The sequence below is a fragment of the Myodes glareolus genome, chromosome 5, assembly GCF_982192425.1.
Source record: "Myodes glareolus chromosome 5, mMyoGla1.1, whole genome shotgun sequence".
Taxonomy (NCBI): Eukaryota; Metazoa; Chordata; class Mammalia; order Rodentia; family Cricetidae; genus Myodes; species Myodes glareolus.
The window spans coordinates 65315551-65328625 of record NC_142030.1 but is presented as its reverse complement, the minus strand read 5'-3'; the positions used below and the strand labels follow the sequence as shown (position 1 = coordinate 65328625).

General features: G+C 42.1%; 1 non-coding gene across 1 annotated transcript; it reads right to left on the bottom strand.

Moving 5' to 3' along the window:
- Nucleotides 1-12352: 12352 nt before the first annotated feature.
- On the bottom strand, nt 12353-12425 carry Trnak-cuu (transfer RNA lysine (anticodon CUU)). Its single transcript has one exon. It is a non-coding gene; the product is annotated as a tRNA-Lys (tRNA).
- Nucleotides 12426-13075: the final 650 nt, after the last annotated feature.

Genomic DNA, 13075 nt, shown 5'->3' with positions numbered 1-13075 from the left:
CTTTTAACAAAGTGGATTAGCTCTGGAGCATCACCAAGAAGCAAGATGCTTTAGGTTTCGAAGGGAAAGAGGCGAGTGGCTGAGCTCTCCTCCACAAAAGGGATCAGATTTGTCAGGTGTTGCAGTTCTGTGGATGTGGGAAGAGTTTTTGTCTTAGTTCCCATTGCTGTGATAAGCACCATGACCCAAAACAACCTGGGGAAAGAAAGAACTGGTTCTGCTGCGACCGCATCACAGGAGGCCCTGGAGGAACTTAAGACTTCCAGAAAGAAGCAACCACATGGGAACACTACCTTGCTTTCCTGCACATACTCAGCCAGCCGTCTTGCCCTTTTTAGATTATGTTTCTATTTTATGTGTATGGATACTTTTTTCATGCATGTATATCTGCGCACCACACACATGCCTGGTGCTCACAGAGGTCAAAAGAGCGTGTCAGATTCCCTGGAACTGTAGTTACATACAGTGAGCCATCATATGGCTATTGGGTATTGAACCTGAGTCCTCTGGAAGAACAGCCAATGCTCTTAACCACGAGCCGTCTCTCCAGTCCTCAGCCCCAGCTTTGTTATACCATTCAAGATCACTTTCCAGGGGTGGCACCATCCAGAGTGGATTGAGCTCTTCCAGGCCAGTCATTAATTAAGACAGTGCCCCGCAGATATGCGCACAGGCCAGTCTGACTGCAGCAATTATTCAGTTAAGGTCCCTTATTTCCAAGTAGATTTAGTTTGTGTCTCATTGACCAAAGCTAACAAGTACAGGCTCCCTTCCTTAGTTTGCTTCGGATAACCTAATTCTTTCACATTTTAGTATTTTTGAACTTCACATTCAAATGTGAACGTTTCTGCTTCCTCCAGGCCAGGCACAGAATTCTGATTTTTTTCATGGTAGCTCTTCAGATATTGTAGTAGAGTAACCAACTGTCTAAGTTCATTCAGATCTCATGCTTCTGACATGAAATGAAAAAGCCGGAAGGCCCAGGGATTAACTGAGTGAGTTGGTTACCTATTTTGAAAGAGGCAACAAGAAATAAGTAAGCTAAAAATTACTCAGTTAAAAACAATCTTTATAAAACTCAGTTTCCTCAATGCCCAATGTGTGGGTTAGGATTCAAACATCAAAGAATTACAATGTCAAATGACTGCATCAAGGCTCTCACGTACAACATACCACAGAGTTCATGACTCAAGGTAGCCAGAGTGGCATCTCCCAGCTTTTTGGACTTATTACTTAAAGCTACAAACCATTCCTCTTTGAAACTTCCTTCAACATTTGCTACATTCTAACTGCATTTCTGAAAAGCATTTAGAATAAAAATGTGCTATGATTCTCAAATGTTTTCCCATCTCACAATGGAAGAATCTCTAGCAAGAGAAGCTATTGGGTCAGGTCACACAGTGAGGCAGAGAGAAACAGGCTCATTGATACCGACTGTAAACACATTGGAATTGAGTATCCTGTGTCTTCCCTCCTGCCGGTTCCTGTGAAAGACTTCTTCTTTTTGTCCAGTGGTTTGTGGCTCTCAAATCCAAAGCAAGCATTACAGATGCTGAAGCTGTGAACGAAAGATAGGCCTCATTGGCGAGCAGAGGCTTGTTGTTACAGAAAATCACCTAGAAATTTCAGCTTTTTAATCAGTAAGTTCTCAGTACAGGACTGTCTCACAAATATCCATATAATCTTCAGAAACCTTCTCACTCCGGACAAATTGATTCCATATTTATCTTCCATCTTGTGTGTCTCTTTCATCTACTATATTTATCCTGTAGATGAGAGAAAGAACCATATAAAACATTACACGGGGACTTCCTAACAAACTACGCTGGGAAGGACAATGTGGGATCGCTTTTTTCCATGGTCTGTTCCAGTCATGTAGCCATGCCTAGCTACAAAGATGTTGGTAAAGGTAATGCAACTGTGCCTATGAGGACATGGCAATGGAGTTTTGAGAATAAATAGACAGCACATTTGGCTCATGTTGAATGTGAAAATGCTAAGAATGGCTTAAGACCATTCATGTGGAAATGGTCATAGAGGTAAAAATCGGCAGACCAGTGGGATTCCTTGCAGACACGAAGGGGTTGAGAAGACACCAGACAAGGGAGCATTGCTGCCAATGATGGGATTATCTTATTGCCCTTGCTGAACTGTAACCCCTTTAACAAAAGAGTCCATGTCTCATTTACATTGTAATATCTTGGGTTCATATTAAAGTCATCCCTCTCAAAATTAAAAAGATAGATGAATTTATAAATAAAAAAGTAACTCACCAACTCTTGCCTGTCACTTAGAATTGGAAAAAAATCAGCAGTTTGAGCCCAGATCATTTTGTTGTTGTTGTTGTTGTTGTTGTTAGAAATTTCCCAAGTGTCAAGGTCTTGCCAAAGAAGATAAATAGCATTCAACTGGTGTTGAATCCAGCTTAAGATGTATAAAGAGGCTCAAGCCTGTCGGTCTCAAGTTTGTAATATTTTATTAGGAGCAGAGATAAACTAATTGTCTCTAGACTCCCAGATGGGTTCAATTTTCTGTGTGATGAATAATTAAGAGATATATAGCAACAACGAAAGAGAGTGGTTCTGTCTGGACTAGAGAGTAGAAACCTTCTGACAGTGAGGAAACAGGGATGGGGGGAGTGGAAAGAGGCTGCCATTAGTCAAGATAACGGCAGCAGTTAGATCCTGCTAGGCTTAGATTTCATAAAACATTGCCAAGGACCATCAGCCAACTCAGTAACTCCCGGGAACAGTTTCATTTGCCTATGCCTTGAATAAGGTATCTGGAAGTGGTGATTCACTGAGAGCAACTCATGGAGAGACAGCTACAATTACAACTGAATAGCCATAGGAACAGGGAGTTCACACATGGGAGGTCTTGCCTAGTGGGTTGGGCATAGTGAAAGAGAGAGACACTTCTTGTCAAGACATGATGTTGCACTTGAGCCTATGAAGCTGCCCACCTATGTCGCCAGTTTGCCAGAACCTTCAAAGAATCTCTGTCTCCATATCTAGCAAAAGTAACTGATGTGGGATGAAGCCTGTGCTGGAAAAGTCAAACACTCTCCCTTCCTCTTGGGGACAGGAGTTAGTGTGAAATTACGTATGCAAGACCACCTAGCAGGGATGTTTACATTCTTCATGGAAGACAGAACAGGCCCAATACAAAGTCAGGTCAAGCCCAAATGTGTTGTGAATGATTTTGATTCCGCTCTTTACTCACTCAGCACATACAGGCACACATGAGAGAGAGAGGGAGAAAGGGGATACAGACAGAGACATTCTAGGCATCTCTGTAAGAACCTATAATGATTTGAGTAGGGAAGAAATTAAGACACGCCAGGTGGTAGTGGTGCACACCTTTAATCCCAGCACTTAGGAAGCAGAGGCAGGTAGTTCTTTGTGAGTTTGAGGCCAGCCTGGTTACAAATCAAGCTCAAGAATAGCCAGAGCTGTTACACAGAGAAACTCTGTCTTGAAAAAACAAAACAAACAACAACAGCAACAAAAATTAAGACACTACAATGTTATTACTGCATCAGGCAGCAGTTTAATTGTTCTTGGACAGGAACTGTCATGAGTAACATGCCTCATATGCTGTTTAAGATGGAATAAAAGACACTAAGCATAATAAATAGACAGTTGTTCTTTGGAGAAAAAAAGAGAAATTTATTTCTTTACTACTGAGAGAAAAGCCATGACACAGGATGAGGCTCAGTTGATACCTGGTGAGTTCTTGTTTATGAAAATGCTGCAGCAGCAAGGCAATTAGAAACATTGAAAATGAGGATAGTTTTAGGTTCAACCTGAAGTTCATTTTTGCTATAATTTTAAATCTTGGCCAAACTTCCTCACTGAATCCCCTAACTGCATGGATCACTACATTTACATCCAGAACTTGTGGGAAGTAAAGGAAGGTTTCAGTTCTGTGTTTAAAGTGATATTTGAAACAATGAGACCATCTGTAAAAGTAGAAGGTAAGAATTTGGATCTAGGGCCAATAAGGAGAAGAGAATTACTCTAGACCTGGAAATTTTGGGGATTCTTTCACAGGATATAAACTGGAGGTTCAAATACATCTCCTAAGGGCAATACAAGGCTGGGAGCATCAATGCGCATGAGCCAGACAGCTGTAGCACGTGCCTGCTCATTAATATAGTGTCTCCGGGTCTCACTATCTCTCCCATCCAAGTGTTTAAATGTCTTTTCTGACATTTCCTGGGATCTTCCTTGTAGTCCAGAATATAAACTAACAACCACCGCTTGACTGTCCTGTCTTCTTCCTTCTATATCTGCCCTGTGAAAGTGACCTTGTTATTGCCACTTGAATAGATTCTTACTTCAAGGATAGTTTTCATAGGATGCCTCCATGCCCTGTCCAAAGTATCAGCCCAGCTAAATTATGTGTTCCAGAATGTGAAGATTCTAGACATTTTGATTATCTATCACTGTATAACAAAATGTCTCAAAACACAGTTATTGAAAGTGACAATTGTGAATAATGATCTTTTATGTTGACTGTTTCTTTATTTGGTATTGTCAGGTCCAAAAGAAACTCCAATTCCCCAAACTCCAAATAGCAGCCCAAATAACTAGAATGAGCTCAGCCTGGCCTATAGGAGGATTCTAGTGGTTGGATGAAACCTAGCACTCATCAGGGATCTGCAAATCCTGCTCCCCTCTACCAAAAGCAGCCATTTCCCTTACCTCTGGCAGAAGAGACACATGGCTACCTGTGATGCCTATCAGCATATCAAAGCTCATGGGGTATCACAAATATCTGTTATACACTTCAAAGTTCATGCTAGCTTCCAAGTCCTTCTCACCTCCTCCCTCAACTACTATTTTCTTTATAACCCTACTGTTCTTGCTATGTTCTCTATCTCTCACTCTCATATCTCTCTGTCATCCCTTTCTCATAGCTCTCTCTCTCTCACACACACACACACACACACACCCAAACACACACACACACACACACACACACACACACACACACACACACACATGCTTCTCTCACCATGTTTTCTCTATTCTCTGTCCTCTGCTGTTCTTCCCTTTCTTATAGACAGCCCTGGTCATGTCCAATCTGCTGTCCATGTTCAGTCTATTTCTTTCACTCTGTGCTACGGACTCTTCCAGATGCCTCTGACTGCTCTCGCTCTCTCTCTCTCTTTCTCTCTCTCTCTCTCTCGTCTAAAATAAAAACTTTCCCTTTAACCATACCGTGGAGTGGTCATGTTGTCAATTAATACGGATATTAAATAAGGCACTAGAAGAATTAGCATGCCCTTGGTTAACGTGGTTGACAGTATTGACTAGTTAGCTGTGAGCTCAGGGCTGTTGGCTTGAACTTCACAGTGTAGTTTCTTGGACTTCCTCACAATATGGTAACCAAGTTCCCAGGTGGAACATTGCAAAAAAGATGAAATCAAAGGTGAAGATCTTCAAGCCAGGCCCCTGGAGGTACATGACACTATTTGCTGCAGACTGTTGGTAAAATCCCAGAGGAAGGAAAGAAAACTCTACTTCTTTAAGGGAGAAAAATGAAAAAAAAAAAGAAGAAGAAAGGGAGAAGTGGAAAGAAAGGAAAGTATGCATGCATCCATTTTGGGTTTTTTTTTTTCAATACAGGGTTTTTATGTAGCTTTGGAACCTGTCCTGGAACTCGTTCTTGTAGACCAGGCTGGCCTCGAACTCACAGAGATCAGTCTGCCTCTGCCTTCCAAGTGCTAGGATTAAAGACATGTGCCATTATGGCCCAGCCAGCATGCATGTGTTCTTACAGTGAGCTACAGAGTGTATCTCTCCTGCCAGTCCCTTGCAAAGAGAATATCTTATGAGAACCAGTGGGTGTGTTTCCATTGGCAACTCTCTAAACCTTAAAAACAAGTTGAGGAGAGTCTGGTTACAGGACCAGCCCGCCAAATCAACCTTCTCTGCCAAGCAGTCTCCTTCCCAAACTCTCTTTTCAACTCCCCACATTTCCTGTGACTATTCCATTTATCACTCATGTGTCTCTTTGAAACTCTGACTTCATTGGTTTACTCTGAAAAGCATGAGTTCACCATAAGCAGAAAGGTAAGAATGTTCCCTTTTAGACAAAAGGCTATGACTCATCTCTGCTACTTCTCCAACAGTGAGATCTATGTGATGAGATCTTCAGTGTCAGGAATAACCATATATTATTGAAAGCTGTCCAGTTCTAATCCTAGCTCAACAGTCCTGTTTGGGGATGTGTAGCTTAATGAAGTGAATTTGGAATACTCTTAGATTGTTTTCAGAGAGTCGAGTTTTCCAACTGAACTTAATTGAATCAGCTCTAGAATTTTCTGGTAATCTTGAGACATAAGAAAGTAAAACCTTTTCCCCAGATGTAATTTCAGACTGAAAAAGTCTTATATGTATCTAAGACTAGCAATAGGTCTAGAGATGTAGCAATTAGGAGATGGAATTAGATGAAGAAGAATGAAACATTTCTAATTTCCACCTTGCCCTAGTCTACATAAGACAGACTCCATTTAGGATGCAAATGCATGAATTTCTTCCTGACCCCTCTCCCAGTGACCAGATTCTAACCTCACTAGCTGCTGAGACTCTGCCTAAGAGTAGTCATTGATTGAGCAAGTTGAGTGAGAGATAAGATAAAGTTGTCTGGTGCCAAGCTTCCTTTCTACTCTTTATAGACGAGCCAAAGGGATAAGGAAAGAATCTCTCCCGGCTGCAGCTCTCAGCCAACCATTGACCGTCAGCTTGGCTATCTGGTTATGGATATTATAAAGGAAAAGATCAGTCAGCACGTGAGAGTGGCCTGTGATAAATCATCATCTTGGCTTATATTGATTAATTGCAATTCATTATCCAGACAGGTGATGGGCATTCATGTTTCTTCCACTCTCCAGAGATTATCAGCAGGGAAATCTTACAAACACCTCAGTACGGAAGCAAGAGAAACTCAAGACACTGAATGGTATATATACTGTTAAATGGGTTTTGTTGTTGTTGCTGTTTTAAAATTGGGGTTTCCTATCATCTCATGAAGAAGCCAGTTTCTAGTTCAAACTACCCTGGACCTTCCTCTGGAAGACACAAAAACACAATCCATGTTTACCAGCCTCCTTTTTTCTGTCCCTCTCCGTGTCCCAATCTTTTTGTTCAATTCATGCTCAGGCTCCTTCTTCTCCACAAGTCTGCACTGACACCAGAGCTCACTGATGGCCATTTGTTCCCTGTGTACTTGGAAGGTGGTACTTCCCCCATGATGTTGAGGTTACTTGTGTTTGTGTCTCTCAAGATGAAAGGCTGAGTGGACAGACTTCCATCTTTTGCTGCTTTGCATCGTGTCTGACACATGGAAGGCACTGAGTCTACACTGAATGGAACTGAATGGATAATTAATATACTATGGTATTATTTAGCATCTTCGTTTTTCTCCAGGTTTCTCAGAGTGGTGAAACTGTAGCTCAGTTTGCCATTGAAACCTTAGAAGGAAGAAGAATCTCTGCTTCCATCTCCCTCTGGGAAGGAATTTTAGCAAATCCAAATCATCCACATCATCTACTGAGGCAGATGTCTATGAACTGAGTGAGTATCCATTCTGGAACCTAGTCTCAGTGCTTGATGGGATGAACTTATTCCTTCCCCTTACTAATTCTTTACGTACATACTTCTACACAATGCAAACAGTGTGCCAGATTACTGATGATTTTTGAGCTTATTAGTCTTGAAAACCCCCACCAGAGCTTTTCTAAACCATACATACCCTGGTATATATCAAAGGCTTAGAATTAATTTTAAGTGCACTTAAAAAGATGATTTCCTGAAACGGACAAGATTGTCTGACAAAATTGAGAGCATGGGGGTGGGGAAAGAAAGTAAAGTAGAAGAAGAGGAGAGGGAAGGAGAGGGGTGAGGAGAACTTGAGGGAATGGGATAGTCGTGATGGAGGAAGGATAGAGATGAGAGTAAAGAAAGAAATATCTTGATTGAGGGAGTCATTATAGGATTAGCAAGAAACCTGACTCTAGAGAAATTTCCCTTAGCTGAAGGATGACCTCAGCTAAGACACTAAGCAATAGAGGAGAGGGAACCAAATTTTGACTTGCCCTGTACTCAGACTGATGAATATCTTAAATATCATCATAGAACCTTCATCCAGCAATTGTTGGAAACAGAGGCAGAGAACTGCATCAGAGCACTGGACTGGGCTCCCAAAGTCCAGTTGAAGAGTGGGAGGAATGAGAATATGAGCAAAGAGGTCAAGACCATAATGTGTTCACCCACTGAAACAGTCTGCCTGAGCTAATGGGAGCTCACCAACTCCAGCAGGACTGGGAAGGAACAAGCATAGGACCAAACTAGTCCCTCTGAATGTGGTTGACAGTTCCATGACTGGGGCAGACTAAGGGGTGGCACTAGGATTTATCCCTACTGCATGTATTGGCTTTTGGGGAACCTATTCTCTTTGGATGTATACCTTGCTCAGCCTAGATAAAGTAGGGAGGGCCTTGGGCATTCCACAAAGCAGTGTGCCTTAGCCTCTCTGAGGATTGGATGGGGGTGGGGTGGGAGGGTATGCGGAGAGAATGGGAGGAGGGGAGGGGGCAGGAAATTGGATTGGTATGTATAATGAAAAAAAGATAGTTTGTTTTCTTTTTAATAAATGAATAAATATAAAAAAGTCATTTGGAACAAAAAATAATTTCCTGTTTATATTTTTTTTATAGTTGTCAGTGTCAAACTTCAAGGACAGGGTATGTTCTGGAGTCTTCAGGTGATTCTCCCTTTCCCATCTTACAAATTTTCCAAAATTAAAGATGATCATACAAGATATCGAAGTCTTATTGACAATTCCCTTTGATCCAAAGGGCACTATCACTTCTTCACACTTGAGCTGAACCTTTTGATCCAGCTCACACTACATGGTGCTCCTAATTTCCTCCAAGGAATGTATCAACTTAGAAATGTGGCCAGATACCTTAGGAAAGCCTCCAGATTGCGAATCACAAGTTTATTAAAAACCCCAGATTTCCTGATTTTAAAAAAAAAAGTGTGGTACTTGGATAGGTGAGTAGTCATGAAGCTAACCAGAACATCAGAATCCCCTACCCCACTTCTATGTCTCTAGTAGAAGAGTAAGGCTAGTTACTGAGTTCCGTTTTGTTCTCTGAGTCTAGCTGTCCACAACCGTCTACCTTACACACTCTCCCTGGCTTCCCCTCGAGGGGTCATTTGAAGGTTACTGTAACCCTACCAAGGTCTGTCCTTCTATTTTCTTTCTTGGTCTACCCTGGAATTCTCAGCTTTTCTCAGTTTATAGCTCCTTCCACCATGGTGAGCAGTCACCCTTCAACTTTTAAATGTTTTCTTTGTGGTAACAAGTACCAAAGAAAGGCACCTGATTTCCTTGTTTCCCATGGTTAGTGATTCTGAGGTGACCTGAAAAGTCAATGCAGCTTCCTCAGTCACCAACCTGGAGAAGGGGAGCCCCTGGCCTGGCCTGGCTCAGTCATTTGTTTGTAATTGCATCAGTCCTCATATTAGCCACAAGCTTTAGTTTCACAGTCGGAGATGAATTGTGTCAGCCATTCCCAAACACCTCTGGCCTAAGAAGAGCTGTCATGGATAGCTCGTCCTTTGGTAGTTTTCTTTTAATATTTATAAACATAGAAGTATTTTTCTCTCCTCCACTTGAAATGTATTTGAAATGTATATATTCATTCATTAAAAGGCATTGACGGTGCTGAGGTAATGGCCTGTCGACAGATTTATAGTAGGAACTATCTCACTGCCTGCGGGCCTGTGCATTTTAATATAATTAAAAAGGCTTCTGTTTGGAATCTCAGCTAATTAATATTCATGCTTCGCTCCTTCCACCTGCCTCTCCCTATTTGCTGTCTTTTAATGTCCCAATTAATGCCACCACCAGTCAAAGCAAGGCAGGAAGGGGAAAAAAGTAGAAATGCCACCATAACGCTGTCTTTTTAATGAAAGAAGAACATTTTAACTAGTGGAAATCTTTCCCTAGTTTTTGAGAGCAGTTGAGGAAGAGGCTCTATGCATATGGGGATTCAGTAAGATTAGAGAAATTGAATGAAGAATAATGCTTAAATCAGTCACATTTTGAAGTTGTACTAATCTTAAAGAAGTTCTCACGTTGTACTTGTGCTGAAAACACAGCACAAAAACTTGAAACTGCAGGGAATAGAGATGTTTTAAAGAAATAAAGCTGAAAGCAGCAGTAGCAGGGGTCCATATTCAGAATCTAAGAAAAATCATGCACATGAATGAATGTGATCCACCTACAAGGGACCTTTGAAAACCAATCTGATTTCTAGAGCTAGGTCACATGGTCATTGTTCCTCATTTCTATTGTTCTACCAGAATACCAACTGAGAAAGAACAAAAATATACTAACTCTGTAACATGAGGGCTGGCTTGTTGGGGTTTCTGTCCCTCCCAGTACCCCAACAGCCGGCAAGCAACAAAGAAAATCACACACAAGACTCCATAAGGTTATAAACTGATTGGCTCATTAGGTCAGGCTTCTTGTTAACTCTTATAACTTATATTATCCCATTATTCTCATCTATGTTAGCCATAATGGCTCCGTACCTTTCTCTGCTGGGCAAGTTACATGCTGCCTCTTCGGTGGTCTGTACAGGAATGGCTGAGAGAGCTTCTGCTTCCAGAATACTCCCAGTCTCTTTGCTCCACCCCTACTTCCTGTCTGGCTTTCCCGCCTATACTGCCTGCCTGGCCAATCAGCGTTTTATTAAAATATGATTGACAGAATACAGATAATTCTCCCGCACCATTTCCCTCTTTTTTTTTTTTTTAAACAAAGGAAAATACCCATAATCCATTTGTTGGGAATGTGGGCGTAGTATTTCAGGCTACTTCCTGCTGGTTGGGGGCGCTGATAGTCTTAAGGGGACCTAAAGAAAATTTAGAGTTATAATCAAGTCCTGACTGAAGTATCCTGTGAGTCTTGATCATCTCAGGCAGCAGTCTTGAACCTGTTCTGGATGAAGAACTCAGACATCTGGGCCATCTATTCCTGTTGGAGATCTTTCAGGTGGCCTCCCTTGGTCAAAGGTGATTTTTCTTAACTCTGAATGAATCCAGAGCCTCTCGTTTTCTGTGGAAACAAAAGCAGAATCTCTTCTCCAAAGTAGCATACCTTTTGACTTCAATTTTGAAGCCAAGGTATTTTCAAAATTCCTATCTTGGGTTAGTTCAGCAGCATTTATAAACAAAAGTCTTTTAGCAGTTGTTGCTCCTTCCTCAGCAATCAAACAATTTAAAGAGAGCATAATAGCATACAGTATGAAGATTCTCTGTGCATTTTCCATCTTTATGAGGCTTTATTTTAACCTCTATTTCTTTTATTTTTACTTTTACTTTTTGAGACAGGATCTTTGTATATCTTTGTCCTGGAATAACACTGTAGACCAGGCTGCCTTTGAACTCACAGAGACCTGTCTGTCTCTGCTCCCCAGTGCTGGGATTAAAGGCGTGTGCTACCACACCTTGAACTCAGAGATCCTTCTGGCTCTGCCTCCCAGGCATTGGGATTAAAGGTGTGTGCTACCACACCTTGAAGTCACAGAGGTCAATCTACCTCTACCCCTTGAAGTCACAGTGGTTAATATCCCTCTGCCTCCCAGGCATTGGGATTAAAGGTGTGTACCACCACACATAACTACTCTCTTTTTACTTTAAGAACTTTAACTTTTATCCTGCATTTATTTGTAACACACTATAAACCGTTTAGAGGTTTTGTTCGTCTTTGAATCTCTCTTTACTGTATATCTCTCCTTTTTTCTGACCACATGAGCCTAAAACCGTGGCTTTGACAGCTGGATCTAGGCCATTTCTTAGCTTTCCAGACTCATGGTAGAGGTACCAGCCAGAGCTGTGTTCACTGCCACAACTCTATGGCGTTTCAAGGTCCTTGTCAGCAAGCAAGCTGCAGCATTCTGCTCACAGACCACACTCAGTCGGACTGCCTGCCTGAAAGAGTCAGAGTTTGCCCTGGCAGGACGGCCCAGAAAACCGGCATTTTAAAACTGCGCAGCTTTTTTCCTGCTACGGCTGAAAACCGAAAAGCATGCGTTCAGCTTTTCATCAACACTGTTAAAGTGTTTCACGGCAGGACCTCTTAAAGGAGCTACAAAGTTTTGCAGCTAAAGCTGAGTCAGGAAGCCTCTCTTAGATGAGAGCATTTGCTTGTCTCTAGCAAGCAGAGCAGACCCGAGAAATTGCTGCCACCAAGAAAACATGCTTTACTCTATTCTTTTCCAAACTTTCTCAGGCTTTCTGTGGATGCAGTTATCCACGTGGGCGTATGGCGCCCAACGTGGGGCTCGAACCCACGACCCTGAGATTAAGAGTCTCATGCTCTACCGACTGAGCTAGCCGGGCGGGAGCTGGGTGAGGTGAAAAGCAGGCCTGCCCGCAGCTCCTTACTACATAACTCCAGTTCTTCAGGCTAGGAAATCTGGACTTGGTGCCTGGTAAGGCTGTCTCTCTGCTTCTATGATGGTGCCTTGCTGCTCCAACCCCTAGAGTGGCCAAACATCCTCACATAGCCGAAAAGACGGTAGAGCCCAACTGACCCCTTCAAGCCCTTTCTAATTCCATTCATGAAATCAGGATCTCAGGAACTCATCATCTGGAAAGATCCCACTGCTTTCTTTGCTGTTTGTTTTCTTCTTCGAAACAGGAACTCAATCTGTAGCCCAGTTTAACCTGAAACTCACTATGTAGCCCAGGCTGGCTTGGAACTCATGGCAATCCCTCAGTCTCAGTCTCCTTAATACTGGGATTACAGACATGGGCCACCAACCACCTAACGGCTCGTGCCTAATACTAATGTTTGAAGATGGGATTTTAATATGAATTTTGGAGAGACACAAACAATGACACTACATCAATCATTGATTCTCTGCCTCCAAATGGAAAATGTTTTCCCCTAAGAAGAAAACAAAACACCTAGGAGAGAGGGAGCAGAGTGACGAGGACATCTTCAATTAAACTGCCTTTATGTGTGTGACAGGCTGCTACAAACAGGA